Genomic DNA, 5,684 nt, shown 5'->3' with positions numbered 1-5,684 from the left:
CTCATTCTTGAGAAGCTTTTATACTTGGCAAATTTTCATGGGTTAGGTGCAAGCCTGGGCTCCAGGCAGCAACCCCAATGTGCTTGAGAGAGGGGAAGAGGAGAGAGGCAGAGTGAGGAAGAGAGAGCAGGAGAGCAGTTCCTCTTGTGTAGTAAGCACCCCAAGGAGCAGTTACCCTGGCGAAGGAAGCCTGTTCACATAAACAAAAGGGTTCCTTTCATCGGTTCACACTGCCTTTGTTCATAGAGAACATTCAAAAGAATGTGACCTGTTGATGGTGTTGCTTCCTATAAAATATGACTATGCAATTTTCTATACCATTTGTATTTTGTGCAACATTTCTTTGAATCTTGTATACTTTCTTCACCACAATGAACCAACTGTCTAGTACACAGGGCAAACAAGTCATCCTTATGTTTTATCCAATTCAACGTACATACTGCAGTGAGAGATCTTTGAAACCCAAATGTGATAATGTCACCATTCTGCTTAAAATAATCCAATGACAGCCAGTTTTTAGTATGGTGAAGACTAAGATCCACATGTCCTGCAAGACCATGTCTCTCTCCCTCTCTTTCTAGCCTCACTCACATGACACTGCCCTCACTTGCTCAATAAAAGTCCCATTGGCCTTCTACAGTCCCTTTACAACTTTGTGTTCTCTGTGCCTCAGTGCCTTTGCACGTTACCACAAGCATCACTATTTGGATACATTTGTTTTCTTTCTCTAGACCAAGGGTTAACTAACAACAGCCTTTTAGCCAAATTTGGTCTACCACCTGCTTTTATAAATAAAGTGTTAATTGAAACACAACCAGCTCCATTTGTTTCTGGTTTGCCTGTGGCCACTTTTGCATTGCATCTGCATCACTGAATTTTGGTTATAGAAACCATGCATAATCTGCAAGGCCTAAAATATTATTTATAGTATTTAGTATTTACAATATTACAGTATTTACCAGAAATGTTTGCTGACTCTGCCCCATATTAAAACCTCATTGAAGAGGCTGACAAGGTTTTTGGTTTGTTTTTTATCATTTACCATGGAATCTACAGCATTTAGAAAAATGCAGGCACACAGTTGATACTCTGTGCTGAATGAATACTTTCAAGATAGCAGCTCACGAAAGACAAAGTTGTTTCTTGAGTTCAGATCCCCAGACTCCTGTCCAGGAGACTCCCTTCCATCATGCTACTTGGAAATCAAGGACAATTTTGAGTTAGTCCAATGCTGAAAATCACCACTTCTCTAATTCCTGATGCTCATCCTTCTCAAGTCAATATTCCACTTAGTGATGTTTTATTTTGTGTGAAAACTAAACAAATTCTGATCTTTCCCAGGTCATCTCATCTCGTTTTTCTTCTCCCAATCATGTAGCTATTTTCTTCATTCTAAAACCTTCATTTTAAATAACCCCCCAGATTACAAGGAAATTTTGCCAACGACTTGAAAACCTTAATTGCCTGCTTCACAAACTCAAATTACAGAAATAATTTGGGCTGTTTTCCACACTTTGTAATTATAATAAATATGGAATATTAGAACTACGGGGAGGCTGGGGACCAGAAACACAGGTGAAAACAGATGCACACGCATGTTCAGAGTCGGTGACAGTCTGCTTTTGAACACCTTCCTTGGCATTGTTCTCATGGATCCTTGGTAATGGCTTGATGTGGAAATGATGCCAGAGGCATCGTGGATGAGAAATCAGAGTCTGGATTTACTCTGTCAAGACATAATAAGCTTTACCATGAGCTAACTGTGCGGCATTGGGGAACTTACTTACCTCGTTTGTTTATGTGTCTAAATCTGTGAAATGGACGTGATGCTGTTCTCTACTAGAGTTGTTTATATGAGAATGCCAAGAAATATCACAGGTAAGATACTCAGCATAGTGACTGGCATTAATCAATGGTGACTATTAGCAGCACGAATGGAAGCTGAGCTTATTTCTCAGGTCTCAGCTATCTTCTTTCTAAAACGGGAATGTTGGGTACATTTTCACAATATTTTCCCCTTGTTTCAAGGGAAATTGAGATTAGTGCATGACTGGTTAGGCATGTCAAAGCATCTACTACTTCTCTCCCTTGTCCAATGCTACTCCCATTTGCTGCAATTTTGAAAACTTGGGGTCCGTTCCTATCTTTGTTGTATCAGTCCATAGACTCCACTCTTTTTCTTCCTGGCCTCTCTTGGCTTGTCATAGCCACTTTGGGACTAACCTCTTGTGGAAAGAGTAGCGGGCAAATTACCTGTTTCCAGACAATGCTGTCTGCAATGGGAAGCCCGTTTCCCTCCAAATCAGATGAACTTGTACTGCCATGCAGCAAGTGTTTTAAAAGCGCAAGTTTAGCTAATTCCCCAATACCTATCCCCTTACTATTGGCCACCTACCACTTATGCTAGCACTGCCAGTCACTGAGGTACAAGGTTCAAAACAACTGGAATAATAATTGTTCCCTGGTGGCAGCTGAAAAGATCCTCCAGGGCACTTGCACCAAATACATCCCTTTGGAAGATGATGAAGCAACTGTTTTTCTTCTTCCTGCAAAATATTCCAAACATCTCAGCCTAGAAAGCATAAATAAGTTCAAGAAGTAAGGAACACCTAGGACAAGCTGAGTCCATTCTTAAAAAAGATTTATTGTTATTTATGCATACAAGAACTGGGGTATAGGCCAGAGTTGTGGGGGGTGAGAGGATTCACCATAGACAGACTGGGGAGCGGAACAGGCAGATCTACTGAAATACACTGCTGAGGGGAGCAGCAGGTGACACAGGAGAAGTCTACTGCACCATGTGGGTTAGCTCCCTGGCTGTGGATTGAACTCATGCTACAGTGGCTGCTTGATAGTGCTGACATTAGCTTGATAGTGCTGACATAGCTTGATAGTGCTGACATTAACCCCTGTGCCACCAGGGAGGCCTGAGCTGAGTCCATTCTTACTGTCTGCTCTTCTCCTGCCTAAAATATCAACATCAGCTCAGAGGATAAATTCTCACCATCTGTGGGCCACATGAATGGAATTTTCTCCTTTGCCCCCATCATGGAGGAGTGAGGATGGGGGAATAAAGCATGCTGGAATGTGCTCCTGATGAAGAGCTTTCTCTGTTTCTACCCTTTCACTCTATCCATTCTTCAATTAGGAAAAGTCCTGAAAGTAGGGCAGCAATGTTTTTTAAATTCTTAATTCTAGTCTCTTGATATACAGGAGGTTGTCCCTTAATACATGTATTTGATTTCCAGACCTCGACGGTGGCGCAGGGGTTAAAGACAGGGCTATAAAGCTATCACCAGCCACTGCAGCTTGAGTTCGATGCCCGGGTGGCCAGGGAACAACCCACATGGTGTGCAGCAGATCTCTTCTGCCTCGCCCACTACTCCCCTGAGCAGTATATTTCAGTAGATCTGCCTGTTCTGCTCTCCACTCTCTCTGGTGAATCCTCTCACCCCCCACGCCTCTGGCTTACACTTTAGTTCTTGTATGTATAAATTAATCTTAAAAAAAAACAAAACAAAAACAAAACAATAGAGGGCCTCCCTAGTGGCACAGGGGTTAAGTCTCAGCGCTATCAAGCTATCGCCAGCCATTGCAGCCTGAGTTCGATCCCCAGCCAGGGCGCTAAGCCACATGGCACAGCAGACCGCTCCTGTCTTGCCTGCTATTCCAGTGTATTTCAGTGGATCTGCCTGTCCTGCTCACCATTCTGTCTCTGGTCCATTTGGAAATGGACTGGAAAGGTACATTTCAACTCTTTTTATAGTGCCAATCCTGTTTTCATGTTTTGATTTCTGCAATAACCATTCAGTTGACCACATCTAGACCAACCTCTGTGCTGCAGCCTAAGTGATTTTTTGCAAAGTGCTTTTCAATAAATTTCCAAAATGCTGACCCTAGAACAAATGCCCCGCGACTTAACTTGGTTTATAAGTTTTTTTGATCAGGTTCCTCCCATCTTGGTAAATTCATTCAAACTCAATCCAGTTATCTGATTTTATTACGAGGCTATTTTGTCACACATTGTACCTTTATAAAGAATGTTAATTCTTACTCATCCTTTAAGACATCAGTGTCACTAGGATCTCTTCTCGACTTCCTCAGGCAGTAAGGTACTCAATCTGATTTCTATGTACTTTCCTAGCACTCGGTATTACCTGGTACCGATGGTAAAGCTTGGTTCAAATTTACCACTGACCCACTCTGTGACTTACACCTTGGCTTCTTTTATCTGGTTAATTAGGTTGATAGTACTTACCATAGGGTTGTACGATACATAAAACTAGTCCCCAGAAATTATCATGTCATCCAAAAATGTTCTCTTCATGTTCAAATAAACCTTTAAATGCCCAATATGCACAAGATGCCAGAAATATATGTAAAAGATGAACAGAATAAGGTTTCTTTGCTATGATAAGGAGTTCATAGGATAGCAGAAATAAATGCGGTAGAAGCATCCCTATAGGAAGATTACTCATTTGATTAATTTCTTTCTGAATGAATGGAAAACATATATAAGCAATACAATATAATTTTAAAAAAGTTTTATGAATGTAGACTTAAGAACAAATGACAGCTACTTGCAATTAGCATCAGAAATGAACTGAGGTTACATTCTGTGTTTGAAGACAATTAAAGGCATAAATCAGTCTGTTTCAAGTGTAGATTATAATATGATTTTGACATACCATACTAGTAAGAGTAATGATCAATCAGTAGTATAAATTGCATTTTCAATTAAATTCAGACAAAAATGTTATATAAGCATGTGATATATATATATATATATATTAGCTCTAGCACATACAAAAAATTAAAAAGCCTATCCAAGCATTTAATAAAACACTTATAAAATAGTTGTCATATCCATAAAGTTTATTTTAAAAAACTGTTAAAAACTAACCATACAGGAATATTTATTAATATACTTAAAAAGTTTGTTCCCCTCGTTGAAGGAAAATACATTAGCAACATCTTCCAGACACCATCTTTATAAAAGTAAAACTTCTAGATGCTGAAATGTACTACAGTAGATTCTATAGTTTACACTTTTAAATCACAGGATCGGAAATCATTCTCCCTACTCCCCACCCTCCCAAATGTGGCAGTTATTATACTTAAATTAATGACATTCAATCATTATACTACCACAGATTCTTAAATAGAGCACACACTGCATATTTACTAACAGAGCAAATCTTCTCTATTTGTTCTCACATAATTCTTTTAGATAAGTTTTGCCTTTAAGTACAAATAGAAATACTACATCCCATGATTGTAAACATTCACCAAGAGCTTCCATAGTATGAGTAATAGAGGTGGCCCAAGAGTCAATCATATGTTCCTCATTTGGATACTGCTGAAGCAAGAAATAAATTCTGAAGGCATATTTTCAGAAGCCTTACTTGTATTTCTGTAAGAAAGGAGTTCTGGATATATATTTTTAGTCAAAAACACCTGAAAGTCATTCTAAAGACTACATGAAGCACCATTTTCACTTACCTGAAATATACTGAGTTAAATTCAGCAGTATATATTATGATGATTAGTATCATAAGTTAAAAATAATTGGTGGTCTCAATTTCCCTTTGTGGATACATATGGAATACTAAGTTCCAATGATGCTTGTAGGAACTACTCATGCATATCAAGAGTAGTAACTCCCCTAGGGCCACATGCTACCC

Source organism: Talpa europaea (genome assembly GCF_964194135.1).
Source record: "Talpa europaea genome assembly, chromosome: 6".
In the NCBI taxonomy this organism is placed as follows: domain Eukaryota; kingdom Metazoa; phylum Chordata; class Mammalia; order Eulipotyphla; family Talpidae; genus Talpa; species Talpa europaea.
Note: the sequence above shows the minus strand (reverse complement) of the source record.